This window comes from Haliotis rubra, unplaced genomic scaffold (assembly GCF_003918875.1).
Source record: "Haliotis rubra isolate DU_JTF1 unplaced genomic scaffold, ASM391887v1 Scf1007, whole genome shotgun sequence".
NCBI lineage: Eukaryota > Metazoa > Mollusca > Gastropoda > Lepetellida > Haliotidae > Haliotis > Haliotis rubra.
Window position 1 is genome coordinate 123,994 of NW_025764901.1, and position 15,930 is coordinate 139,923.

The following is a 15,930-nucleotide window of genomic DNA, read 5'->3' on the forward strand; positions in this document are numbered from 1 at the left end:
AACTCATTCACTCACAAAAACAAAATACATAGCTCAGGTGGCCTTCTGAAGTAGATTCGTTTTTTATTAAGGTTTATATATTATTAAGGTGAATGTTTCACAGGCAATGTCTCTCTTCAAGGCCTTGTCACTGGCATCTGCATGTAATATCTTATCATCACATTGTCACTGTACTTCCCAATTAAGTTCTTGTTGTCATTGTTAATTATTTACTGTACATGTAAACACCCTGTGTTCAACGATACCAGAATTTGTACCGAAACGTCGCATCACCTGAATAAAGAAGTTGTTCATCCATAAAGTTTGTCCTTATCTACCAGTGAAAATCACTCAGCTGACGCCATGATAAGCATCACATCCGCTGTAGCTATTACAAACTTTGTATGTTTCCGTCATGCTAGGGTTGAAGCTAAATGCGTTTCCAAATTAACAATGTGTATGAAAATAATTTGCAATTATACAGTTTAATAGAATTCGAGATCCAAATTGTTCTTACGTACAGTTATCTTTTCACAGTATGGCTGCACCGCTCGGTTAAATCAAATATCTCAAATGACTACATACATTTACATATCAATGTACGCTTGACACTGCAGTGTGTCTTTTGTATGCGGAGAGCTGGACAATATATATTAAAATGTATTCAGATAATTAGCAAATATATATTCAAATTTAAAGGTTGAAACAGACTGTAACTGCACGAATCACACTGTTGGTGAATTGGCGAAACCAAATCCTTACATGTGTATTTCTATGGCTATAGTGTAACAATATGAATATGCTACCAGGTTTAGAAGCTGTAAAATACCAAATCGTTTCAATACATTTCCAAAGAGCTCTTAATAAAACACAGTTGACTGTCGGCAGAATCACCCACGGCATTGGTCAGATTATGGCTAATATGTGACAGACAGTAGGTCTATATAATCATATTGATCATGTTTTATTGTCTAACTGTAAGAGATAATGTTAAAAATATAATTCAGATAATGCAGTAACTAATAACTATTTATTGATGTCTTTACAGATTCATGAAACAATCCTTTTAGACGTACCTGCAACATTTATATTCATCATTTCAGGCTTCATAAATTATTTACGTACTTGTAAGCTAAGTATCATCATTAAAGCTCTTCTCTGTTGTTGGGTTATTCTCATTTGGTCTGTCCACAATTGTGTTCAGGAAGAAATCAAATTGGAAGCCTGGGCATATTTTTCATTTTCTGGTTTTGTATTTCGGTGTCATACTTTGAAATCTTTTCTTTTTATCTCTACAATTTTTACAGACACCTCACACTGGGATAGTGAGTAGATAAATAATCTAAAGTTCAGTAGTTATATATATTCATTCAACAAAAAAAGTTAAGGACCACCCCAATTTCAATATTATATCATATTATGATCCATAAAATACTTAAATATTGAATATTATGAACTTTTTGTTATTGATATAATAATTTAGGGGAATAAATGTCAGTATCTCATTCGTTATATTAGATCATGTATAGATAGATAGATAGATAGATAATTATTGATTGCATCACCATAAACTTTTGACTCAGATTGTTTGAAGGATTAATACAATATCATGATTAATGAAAGTATTTAGGTTATACGTGTAAAATTAAATCCCTAACCATATGATTGTAGAATATATCATCACAAAAATGTTTTTAGTTAAATATAACTGACATTATTTGTTTTATGTGAAGCATATGTGGGGGCGTGGTGTGTGGGGGCTAAGTCGCCTGGCTAGTGATCCGCGAGCAGTAGGTGCCGGGATCGTGCCCACCTGTGACCGGGTGTTAAAGACCTTGGAGTCTCTTTCAGTGTTGTCACAACCCTTAGTGTACAGTACACAACCCTGTGCACTTAAAAGAACCCACGAATCCGTTGGTATATGACCAGATGGTGGCCACATGAATGCGTGCAAACACCTAGTTGCGGATACAGCAACGTGCAGTAAACTTGGACAAAGTACTGTGACTATGTGTCCCAGTCCACCCAGAGGTGAATGGGTACCTCGAATTAATGGGAAAGCCGCAATAACTAGGTGCGCCTTGTGGCAGCAAGATTTGTATGGTCCTCAGGGAGTTGAGATTGATAATAAGATGTGCCGTTGAGATTGACATCCAGTGATCGAGGGAAAAAATACCAGCGCCTTGAGCATGCACTAGTTCGTGGAGATGTGAGCTATATACATAGCCAGTGATCCTAAAAAATCCTAATACGATGGAATGCTCTATGCATATTTCTTCATTCGAAGTACATTGTGTCAGTTTGCCATCAGCAAGAGTACTAGTAATCAGTGAATAGACCTCACACCCTACCCCCGTTTCTTGATTTACTAGCATGTTTTCACATATTTTTGGCTATTACAAATATACACTCCTAAAAAGAAACGCACAGGCGATTTCACCAGTTCTTTTCGATATATTTTGACCGCAGTCGTTATTAATTCAGACAATTCCTATGTTTGAATGCCGTTAATCATGTTGTGGTTGTTGTGTATTGCGCGCAAACGCATCCAAAAATGTATTTGAAAGCGTTTGTCATAGAAAATAAAAACGATTCATGGAAAGTTTTCCACGTAACGCACGTGCAATGTGTCAGAGGTGAGGTGAGGTGAAATGGGTTTAACGTCGTACTTGAGGATATTTCGCTCATATGACGACGTGCATGCGAGTATATTTGTGGCTGCTTGTACTAACCCAGACTTAAGCTGGTTTTATAGTGCTAGCTCTCTGATAAACCATGCCGCAGTCAAGCATGAATACCCCATTCAGACGCAATATACTGGCTCCGAGCCAACCAGTCCTTGTTGTACCCATTAATGCCGAGCGCAGGCAGGGACCAACAAGTACCATATATTTCAACGTCTTTTGGTATGACGCGGCCGGGGATCGAACCCGGGACCATCCGCTCTCCGGGCGGACGCTCTAATCACTACACCACAGAGGCGGTCTGCAATGTATCGGGGAAATGAGTAGAAACATCGACTACAGAAGGCCAAACCAATTCATTATTTCATTTCGAAATTTACGACGAAAACGAAGATAATAAATGCCAAGACATTTGGAAGCAGGGGAGTCCCAGTCTGCCGTTGCAAGACTCTTCAACGTCCACCACAGCACCATATTTCGATACTGACATCGACAAACCAGCTTCAATTCGACACAAGATCGTCCCAGAGGTGGAAGGCCAAGAGTGACCACTCCTGCTCAGGACCGATTCACCACCATCAGAAATAGTCTGAGAGAATTGGGAATTCGAGCATATCGACCAAATGTTGGACCTATCCTGACACGCCAACACCGACAAAGACATGTCCAATGGTGCAACAGGGTACAGGAATGGAACCTGGGGAACTGACTGTAACGACTGGATGGGAGACAATGTGTGTATCGACGTCGAGACGAAGGTTTTGCGCCGAACCGCGTTCGTAAGGTGGACAGATTTGTTGGAGGGAGCGTCATGGATTTACACGTCCTACACGGGTAGATCAGAGCTAGTGGTGGGTCAAGGTAATCTTACAGCAAATCGCTTCATCGAACAAATCCTCCTTCTACTGTTTAAGGTAGCTGTTACAACACGGTAATAATCGACAAAACACAGCTCGTTTAACAAGTGCCTATCTCTCCAATGCAAACATCAATGTCCTTCCCTGGCCTTCCAAATCGCCTGATCTGAACCCGATCCAGCATCTATGGGACGAACTTGATCGACGCGCCCATAAACGTCACCATCGTCGTCAGACACTTGCAGAACTTGCCATAACGCTGCAGGAGGAATGGCGAAAAATTTCCCCAACCTAAAATCCGATGACCTGTGCAATCCCTTCCAAGGCGGTGTTGAGCATGCGCAGTGACAGCTGCAAGGGGTGGTGTCAGCAGGTGCTGCCTTGAACGCCCCCTTGTGTCCACACATGTACCGTGAGTGACCTGAATTCATCCTGACAATCACTACAATACATATGTTCACCAGTATGTCGAATTTCTGTCATCTATGTTCAAGCTTAAAGAACCAATAAACTTTGTTTTTTGTTACTCTTTTAACCATTACATATGAAAGATTTGTGGTTAGTCTTATGCGGAACACCAAATTTATTCTTTAAAAACTTGTGGTTAATTAATACCGAGCGATTAAAAGTGGCCAAAAAGTCGCCTGCTTCCCTCTCGCCCGCCAACGAAACCCCAGACAGGTTACGTAACTCTGTCGCCAGAGCACTGCAGTGACGTCATATGAGGAACGATTTTCAGTTAGTTGTATAGAAAATGTGTAGCACGCTCATCATTTTGATGATTTCTCGACATCAACGACGACATGCCGAATCTTTGCTTTGTCGTCAATTGCTCCTAGGGGTCGGGCGATGGTGTCCCCATGCACCGATTTCCACAGAACCCTGCAGTTCGTGCTAAATGGGTTATGTTTGTGAGTGCAAAGCGAGCGTTGTGGAAGCCTGAAACGATATCTTACTTGTGTTCAGATCGCTTCAGGGAAGTTAAAGAATCAAAACTACTTACTAGTTGTAGTAAAATATGCATATGATTGATGACCATAAAGATTTTCCATGACACAACTTGTAACATAACGATTTCTTCCTCGGAAGCGAGGTTGTGGTCGAAGTAACAATAATATTGTAAGTAGTATTATATTGACACCCACCTCGCTGCCAGGAGAGAAATTGTTATGTTATACGCTATGTCACGCTATTGGCCATCAATAAAATACATATTTTACTACCAGTAGAAAGTAGTTTTGATTTTGTAACTCGGTGAAAACAAACCTAAATACCATTTATCCTCAGACTGGCGGATGTTCCCGACAGGGCGCCGCCATTTTTAAAAATAAAACAATCTGTTAGAATTAATGAGATTATAGTTTGTTTTCATCAAGTTAGAAATTCAAGACTACTTTCTACTCGTAGTTAAATATGTATTGGAATCATAACCAAACGGATTTTGCATGACACAACTTATAACATAACGATTTCTTCCACGGAAGCGAGGTGGGGGTCGAAGTCACAATACTGCGCGATAAATTTCTTGCTACATTCACATTGGTTAATGTCCACTCACCAGTATGTAGATACTAGTCAATGCGCGTCTTTATATTTGGTCTTATAATCCTAATTAAATACTTGTATGCATTTTGAAACTAAATAAAAAGCAGGCGATCTGCTGAATACTTATAGTGAATTTATAACAGAACTGTAATATCTAGACATTATATAGTTTGCCAATGTGAATCATAATTCGCACACACACCCTAGTGCATGTTGTCTGTCTCATTACACTTCACGGCGAAAACAATGATTCTGTTGATATGCTACGACAAATGAATAAAAACAAAATGCAAATATTAAAATTAAAACGGATTAAAGTTATAGGAACAATATCAGGCCATTACCTTGTTCGAGGAATGTATCCATCAATATCCACAAAACTGTTCCAAATGATGTGTCTTTTAACAGTTTAATATACGAAAAAGTGATCAATCTTTTCAGGTATTGGTGTATAGTCTCATTGGTCACCCAAGAAAGCACACCTGGCAACTAATTGCATAATGTCCGCCTTTCTTTAAAAACAGTAATTTAGTTAGCCAATAATGGGCATTCAATCAATGTATTGCCGGTTAATCCTTTGAAAGAAGGACGTTGTTTTTAAGCAGACACAGACACGACAGAGTGTATTCAGTATAGATTAGTAAATCTACATACATAAATACTACCTTTTGACAATTCCGCTGTGTAAGATAAAAGTAATTAATCAATCAGCGTGTTATCGGTTAATCCTTTGATCGATGTCTATAATGTTGAATATTTACTCCAGACACAAGAAATGCCAAATGGGAACCTTTGTCGGGTAATCTAAGTGTGTTACCACTAATTATACCTGTTATAAATTCATTAACTGACCATCAAGTGAATGATGACAAATAACATGTGTAGGTTTATACCACCTAACACGGGTTACAACAAGGGAGTATTAATTGCTGTATTGCAGGTAAAAAACCAATGGGCCGACACTCTTTTGAGAATACAAACATATTTTTACATGACATGATTAAATATCGAGGTAAAAAACACAGAAATGGGATCAATTTTGATCAGTCATTATACAAATAGGGCCTAACGACACCAATCGATTTTGACAGAATCGTCTATGAAAACAAGTTGTAACTCGGAAACTAGGCAAAGCAGGAGTCAAAATTAAATGACAGTAGATTGTGAGAACATATAGCTTTCATTTTCCACAACAAATGTCAAGATTTCAGGTTTATACAAGCCTGTAAACAAGATAATTTAACCCCTAAAATGTAGATGAATTCTGCATCGGCCCTCAAAGCTATTCCTCATATGACGTCACAGAGGCGCGCCGCTCTGATTGGTTGAAATTTCGTTCGCGGGTGAGAATTGTGCACTGTTGTCAAAAAGGTCGAATTAAGTCAATTAAAGGTCGAAATGAGTAGTTTTAATGAGAGGGTTTCATTTATAACGATGCCAGTTAGTGATTTATGTATTTGTACCCCCTAGGGTTTATGTGACCTTTAATCGACTTATGTACACTTAAATACGTTTAATACATTTCCTCTTTTGTGGCCAGTGCGTTTCTTTTTGTGAAGAGTTTATGCATTGTTCAATGACACACATGAGCAGTCACAATACGAGTGCGTTTAATTATGGGATCAATCTATCAAAGCACCAACATCAAGCTGTCACTCGAAACAATACGTCTGGTACCTTTCCATAATGATACATTGTTAACAGTTTGTACCACGGTGCACTAAAGGTACAAGTTCGATTAGTACAGATGAATAAAATTATTTCCTGACGATTTTATATCGCCTTGTTCTTCGACCGTGTGTTAGTGAAGGCGTGTATTTGGCAATACTCACTCACTCAATATTAAAAACGTTATAATTTATTCCTTAGTACTTTCAAATCTAAAAAGAAGTTTTAGAAGTTTATACTGGGCTATGTTCACGACCAACTTGTATTATTTTATTCAAATCTTCGGTGTGACGAGCGAACACTTCAATCACTAGGCTACCCCACCGCCCCATAAATGATGAATCCGTTATCAAATTTAGAACGGATCAGTGCTTTGTACAGTTGAAGAATGTATTTTTATGATCTCCCCTCTTCGAATTAGAAACAACTTGTAATATTTCAAGTGCATTCAGGCATTCTTTAAATATTACATATGTGGCAGACAGGTCACTCACTTTCTGTGAGTAGATCCAGAAGTGTTAGCGGACACTGTTAGACGTGTAGAGTGTCCGGATAGACAGAGGGTCCCGAGTCCAATGGGTGTCCATTTACGATACATGTGTAACAGTATGACCGGACATTTTGTACCAGTGAATAAACTGCGTCCGATGTCTACTGTCCTGTGAACAGTACAGGACTCCAATATAAAGTGCAACATTGTCTGCAATAGAACTACCAGTGAAACATGGCTGCAACGAAACACCGGAAGAAGCCATACATGCACGTCGTCATATGAGCGAAATATTCGACGTTATGACGTTAAGCTCTATTACACCTCACCTCTAAATGTAAAATGTTTAATCGGTTTACTAATGAGCAGTCAAAGTAATTTTGTTTCAAGACAGTGACGTCATTAATTTTGGTAACATTCAGGTAATGATGAAGCACACAAACTTTATAGATAACAACTTCTTGTTTATTGCGTAGAGCGACATTTCAGTGTAGATTCTTACACTGTTATCAAACTAAAAGTGAAAATGTACACCGAAACGTGGCTATATGCAATAAGCAAGAAGTAGTCATCAACAAAGCAGGCCAGAGGTACAGATAAGCTGCATATCTGCGTAAATTACGCAAATATTTATGTGAAAACTCAATTCCTATTACGTTTATTGCATACAAGTACGCTTGCATTTTTGTAAATACTCAATAAATGTGATCTTACGTGCGTACACATAAAAATGTCAAATCTTAGCTTGCATACTGTAGCATTGAAAACCTACTAGAATTTTAAGTAAGCAGACCCATGCGCTACAGATGGAGGTTACTGAGGATAGATAGAATAACTGAGGTAGATTGTGAAGTTTCATTTCAGAACACGAACTTGGAAACGTGCAGTCTTTCTTATCTTTTCTCATATCTCTTTTTTACAGATCAAATATAGGTAACACACGTAAACCAACATTTAAACTTTATTCTATTTTCACAAATAATGGAAAATGGCAAAATACCCAGTTGAGTTTGAGTAAGGAGGATATAATTTATTTGGTTACTCATAGGAAAATTAGGACACCCAATTGAGATGAACACAAACGAGTAACTCAATGACCCAAGAAGTTCTCTGTAGCTCTGATAAAGTTGTATGCTTCATTATTGACTCACCAACCCTAGAATGCCAATCAAACAATTATCATTCAGTTACGGGAAGTAGATATAACAACGCAGGACGAGACAACTTTCTCGGGTCGTTCTAATATAATTGTTATTACATGCCTTGGCTATTCTTGAAAGATTAATCTTGGAGATTGTGCTTATCACGTAGCTACTAGGGGACCGCCTCCGTGGTGTAGTGGATAGAGCATCCGTCAGGAGAGCAGAAGGTCGCGGGTTCGATCCCCGACCGCGTCATACCAAAAGACTTGTTGGTCCCTGCCTGGCGCTCGGCATTAATGGGTTCAACAAGGACTGGTCGGCTCGGAGTCAGTATAATGTGTCTGAGTGGGGTATTAATGCCTCACTGCGGCATGGTATCTCAGATGGCTAGCACTATAAAACCAGCTTTAAGTCTGGGCTAGTACAAGCAGCCGCACATACACACGCATGCACGTCGTCATATGAGCGAAATATTCTCAAGCACGAGGTTAAACCCAATTTCACCTCACCTCACCTCACCTCACGTAGCTACTACGTTTTTATGAACACAAGGGACGGTTTCAATATACAAATGAGAGGTGGAGACAATGTCAATATAACCTCACTGCACTTTGCCCGTTTGTTCCTCAACCTGTGAATGCCCTGAAAACAGAAGTCTTCAAAGTGGTCCTGAAACCAAGCTTCAATACCAGCCTTAAGCTCGTCATCATTCAAAATTCAAAATATCTGGATCCGCGCAAGTGAGACTCCAAATTGCGAAACAGATACTCGTCACTAGGAGCCAAACCAAGGCTTATTGGAGATGATCGAACTGGCAGCTTCAGCAACTCCTTTAGGAGTGTTTCGTTGGTTACCTTCCTCGTCTTTTTCATTGAGTCAGCATATAATTTGGCATGAAATGCATGTGGACCCGGGTTTTTTTTTAAATATCTCTTCATCCATTGACCTAATCGATCTCAAACTGTGCAAGTGGATGTTTTGTCAGACAATCTAATCACATTGTAAATCACCGATTTTATGCATTTGTATTAAAGAATTTGTCTATGTAACTGTCAACAAAATAAACAGCAGAACGCAGACTGCTTGCAGAGGGAGGGAGCCAATGACCTGTAACAGCGGCAGTGTTGGGTCATAAAGGTCAACGTTCGTCAATTTTTGGGTATCCGCTTTGGGATTGAAAGTAGCTGAAAAAAAGAGTATTTCATTTGCATATTCAATAAAACAAATCCCATTTGTAATTCTTAAAACCTATTTAGAAATATGCATTTGGAAATATAAGGTGAACAGCTGATTATAATTACGTTCGAATATGTCTTTAACACACATTTTTTCTCCTTCTATTAGTTGGATCAAATTGTTTTAATTCTTTAGAATGAATAAATAAAAACAAAAACAGCAATACAATGTACGCGTGCTTCGGTAATATTAAGTGCCATTAGAATCAAACAGGAATGGAGTTATCGTTCTTGTTTAAAATATAGTTCTGGTGTTCATGCGCCAATACGAAATCCTTCCAGAGGGGCACGAGACGCTATTCGGCTTTTCCCGGAATAACACGAGTTGGTCACGAATGTTATCTTACCTGTAGTTGTTCGTTTTATATAGTAGCATCATAAATTTACATTTATATACCATCCAGACATTCAAAGTCAAAACGACATTGCCCATATCATCATTGCTCAGCCATGAGTGAGTGTTAAGATTTTAAGTCACATCGGCATAATTTCAGCAAACAAGTGATAATGTCATAATAAATCATGGTAAAATATAAAAACCTGTCGGCAAAGGACAGTAAAAGCAACTAGAATCTCACAAATATGATTGTAAATCTAGTATGAAAATCTAAAATATATTAACTATGTAAGACAATACAATATAAAACACGTGGTATAGGTCGCCAATAACTGAAGGTAGATCAACATACTAGGGACCATGGCGACTTACAGTACCTTTGCTGCCTGCATGGATCCTAGCTGGATTTACATCATCCCTTCAGCCATTGGCGATTGTAGTCAAAATTAGCCATACATATTCTACGATTAAACACACGTGGTATGAAAATATATTTGAATGAAATGGGACATACCTTCTCAGGGGCACAATAATTTCACTCTACTTCAACCCCTTTAGAAAGTAATGCCACTAACAGTCAAAGTCATGAATTCATTCTCACAAATCAAAATTCATATTCTAATTACAATACATATAAAAAATTATCAGTTAATTCAATTTCTTTTAAAACTCAACAATTAAATGAACATGTACATTATGAAAAAGATCCTTCTTCGTTCTTACATTGAAATAGTTATCCCTTGTGATGGAAAAGTCAATACAGTCAAGCAGAATGCTTTCATCACAAGGGATGCAAAACAGAGGATCATCATACGCATGGGTGCATCGAGAATGTCCAATACGGCATCATCTTAGAATGACCTCTTCAAAAGTTGGTTGTATTGCATGTTATTTATTGATACTTACTTGGGTGTCCCACTTCTTCTGCATCAGATCCCGGATGTAACTTCTTATAACATGGTTGTAATCACTATTAAGTATCATAAGTTTCTGTCACAAATTTGTTGAGAGCGGGGGGCGGGTAGCCTAGTGGTTAAAGCGTTGGCTCGTCACGCCGAAGACCCGGGTTCGATTCCCCACATGGGCACAATGTGTTAAGCCTATTTCTGGTGTCCTCCGCCGTGATATTGCTGGAATATTGCTAAAAGCGGCGTAAAACCAAACTCAGTCAGTCAGTTGTTGAGAGCGGCCTTTGCGGTGTTGCCAGTGATTCCAGCATGCCTAGGCAACCAACAAAAGACGATGTCATATTGGCCAGTAGCAAGATAATTTTGCAATTCAAGTATTTCAATTAAAAGTGGATGTTTATACATATTGTTAATGGCCTGAAAGCAAGGAAGAGAATCTGAAAAAACGTGCATTTTTGTATTTGGATTGTTTTTGGATATACTTAAAAGCAGATAAAATGCTTCGGCTGTAAAAATGGAGCTGTTGTTTGGCACTTTAGAAGAAACTGTTCTGGATCCAATGAAAGTGGCACTAGCAACTGCGCCACCATCCTTGGATCCATCTGTGAAGATAGATTTATATGTTTATATGATTATATTCCTGTTTGTAAATTAGTTGATTGGTTTCTGATTTCTTAAGTTTTGTTAATGTAAGGTCTACCTGCGGCCTTACCAATTGCCAAGATGGGGAAGAGAGCTAGCGACAAGGATATATATTCTCAAGGTCGATATTATCAACAGAAATGAAAGGTTTAATTCTTCTTCCTAGAGGCGGAATGAAAGAAGACTTCTTATTGAACAGATCCTCATAAAGGGGACCAGAAACGCAGCTGAAGGCAGGGCTGGACTCATTTGAATATATGTAATAAATCACCAGGAATTGATAAAACAATATCTGAATATTTTAAATACTCAGCAGATCTTATCGTCCCGTACTTAGAATTGCTCTTTAACTTGATATTAGAAACAGGTACGTTCCCCAGATGTTGGGCAATTGGCATAATAGTTCCGATCCATAAACAAGGTAATATAATTGATCCAAATAATTACAGAGGCATAACACTACTGAGCATATTTAGTAAAACTTTCACCTCTATAATAAATAAAAGACTTGTAAACTGGGGAGACTCAATGGATAAGATCAGCGAAGTGTAAGCTGGCTTCAGACAGGGATATACGACAGTAGATAATACGTTTATACTGCAAAGTATTATTCAAAGGTATTTAAACTCTAAAGGGGGGGAATTCTACGCATTATTTGCAGATTTTTCAAAAGCTTTCGATTCAATACAACGAAAAAAACTTTGGCTTCTATTTAATACCCACGGTCTCAGTGGTATTATAAGTAAACTATTATGCAATATGTTTGAAAATGTTAAGGCTTGTATTAAAAGTAATCATAATTATTCAGAAACATTTGACTTGCAACTTGGTGTGAGACAAGGCTGTATACTAAGCCCATTTCTAATTTCCTTTTTTATTAATGAGTTAGCACGACAAATCGAAACTAATTGTGTACACGGGATTCAACTCCACCCTGATATAGTTCATATTTTCCTATTGCTATTTGCAGATGACATTATTTTGTTCTCAAGCACGATTAATGGCTTACAGAAACAAATTAATGAACTTGAAAGTTACTGCGATAAATGGAAATTAACTGTAAATAGAGAAAAAACGAAAGTTGTTGTATTCAAAAATGGAGGCAAATTGTCTAAAATAGAAAACTGGTTATATAAAGGTATGAAGCTGGAGTGTATTGGCTTTTATAAATATTTGGGACTATATTTCACCAGTGGCCTGTCATGGACGAGGCATATAAAATATGCAGCGTTACAGGGACAAAAAGCATTAATTGGAGTGAGTGAGTGAGTTAATATTTAACGTCACATCGGCAATATTTCAGCCATATCGTGACGAGAACATTTTACAATAAGAAATAGAATATATGTAGATACTATATAAAAACCTGCCGACGAAGGACAGTAAAAAATACTAGACAATCACAGATACCAATATAAAACTAGTGAACAAAGCTAAAACATTCCAATTAAAGAAGACAATACAAGGTAAAAATGGGCTATAGATCGCCAACAACTGAAGGTAGATCACCATACTAGTGACCATGGGGACTTACAGTGCCTTTGCTACCTGCATGGACCCTAGTTGGATTTACACCATCCCTTCAGCTGCTGGCGATTGGAAGAAATGTCAGCCAAATTAAAATAACAAAAATGCTACGTTTAAAAATCCTGGAAAGTTGAAATTGACTTTCGAAGTTTTGGGACTTACGTACCCTCTCAAGGGGACAATATTTTTACGATACTTCAACCCCCCTTGAGAGTACAACCATTAACAATCTAAGTTACTATTCAAACTACCAATCATTAAAACACAGCTATATGCAGAACATATTAATCAAAATTCATTAATGAAATCAATTTCTTTTAAAAAACCAAGAATTAAATGAAGATGAACAGAATTAAAAAGATCCTTAACAGTTTTAAGCATTAATTGGGAATTATGAAACAGTTGAGAGTACTTGGTAATATTAACTACTCTTCATTCTTTAAAATATTTGATGCCAAAGTCAGTCCAATTTTATCATATGGGACCGAACAACAAAATTTGGGGAATAACAAAATTAGACGAAATTCAAAAAATCCATTTATACGCATGCAAAAATTTCCTCGGAGTTACAATTAACACTATTAACGCAGTGATTTATGGTGAATGCGGTAGGTACCCAATGCACATTCTTACAAGCATTAAAGTTATTAAGTCCTGGCTAAAACTGTTGATTATGCCTTCAAATCGCTTACCTAAGAAGTGTTATAATATTATGCTGTTATATGATAAAGGTGGACAAGAAAACTGGACAACCAATGTAAAAAACTTTTTATATTCTATTGGTTTTGGAATTACATGGAATGCACAATATGTCGAATCACCTACGTTTTTCATACAATCCTTAACGATAAGACTAAAAGATATGTATATTCAAAAATGGTGTGAAAGGATATCCTTATTAAATAAATGCATGTATTATTCATTGTTTAAAAATGCCATAGTCCTTGAGTCATATCTATCCTGTGTTAATGTTAGAAAGTTGAGAATAGCACTGGCACGATTCAGATGCTCTTCTCATGATTTGTTGATTGAAAGAGGCAGATATATGAATGTAAAAAGAGAAAATAGAATATTTACACTTTGTAATTTTAACGAAATAGAAGATGAATTACATTTTCTCCTAATATGTCCATTTTATGACCGGGCAAACAAAATATATTAAAAGATATTACTATGTCCATCCAAATGTGATAAAATTCTCCTCACTGTTAAGTAGTAAAAATGCAGTTCTTCTACAAAATATTTCAATGTTCATTTACTATGCTGTGATTACCCGATCTAAATTCCTCTCACATGTAACATAACTTTATGTACTATAGGCCTGTGGCCTTCTCAATGCAAAGAAAGATTATTATTATATAGTTTTGTGATGTTGTAAAATTGATAAATTTATTCTGCGATATTTGAGAGATGGCTCATCGGCCTCCGCCTACACAGACTGTTAATAGGTGATGTTCTGAAAGATCCAAGATCTTGATGGTGGACAGAATCTAAAAGTTTAAGGTTGCTTTTGCAGGCTCCACCATAAACGATCGAACCATATTCGAGTTTAGAAGAAATGGGTGTTCTATACAAGTGAAGGAGCGTCGACTGATCACCACACCACCAACCCCACCCCCAACTTAGTATTGGAGACGACTTTTAAGGGATCTAATGCCTCCAGGCATTTTGCCTTAAGATATTTGATATGAGGTAGACAGACAGACAGACAAGTTTATTCAGTAAAAGGCCACAGGCCCATCATACAGTCATTTGCATATGATATAGATAGTTTAGTGCACATGCTGTGTAAGAGGAACATTTCTAATGCGCTGAAGTACATGATACAGGAAAATACTGACATCTCTTATGATACAATCATTATGCGTTTTCATAATGTTAATAAAATTGGCATTTGGATCAAAATCAGTCAAATATTTCTGAATATATCTTAACCTTAAATCAGAAAAACGTTCACACTTAAGGAGTACATGGAATTCATCTTCAATAACATTTTTGTCATCCAATTTACAAAATAGACATAGTCTCTCGTTGTAATTAACTTTATTGTATCTACCAGTTTCAACAGCTAAATTAAAATTTCCACATCTAAATTTAGAGAGTGCAGATCTGAGATGTAAAGGAATATCAGAATTTAAATACCTTTCCACATTTAAAAATGTCTTAAATTGGGAGTGATAAAAACACTTATTTGAATTTTGAATATGAGGTAGAAATGTAAGATGATGGTCAAATATGATACCAAAAAAGTTGGCTTCCTTAACTACTTTAATTGGAATACCCGATAGATGTAAGTCTGGGTCCTTATGTGGTTTATATATACAACTGAAATGGATGCAGTTAGTTCTAGATTTAGAAAACTAAGGGCCATTTCGTTCAGACCAATCTTTAATTTTATTGAGACAGAGGGGGCAACTGTCTCTCAATCTTGTGCATAGTTTTACGTCGACATGATACGTTAAAATCATTTTGATACTGAACAATGTTACAGGTACTATGCTACCTTGTGGGACACCTTGATCTTGTTCGTAAAATTCAGACAAGGTGGGACCCACATGCACCTGGAAATATCGATCTGTTAAATCTGTGACATAAAATTAGGCAAACAGCCTCTCAGCACCATTTCATGAAGATGCTTCAAAACTCCATGTTTCCACGTTGTATCATATGCTTTATCGAGATAATAACATATAGATACAGCGTGTTGTTTATTGACGATAACATTCTTAACAAACCTTTCTAATCTAACTTAATGGTCAAAATATGTAACAGGGTCTCTAAACAGTTAACAGGTAAATGTTTCAGTAACTGACAATGAATGCTATCAGCACCCGTAGCTGCATCATGAGCTTGCCCTAAGGCAGTATGGGGCTCGTGAATGGAGAACACCTCATTGTAGTCCTCCCTATTATCACA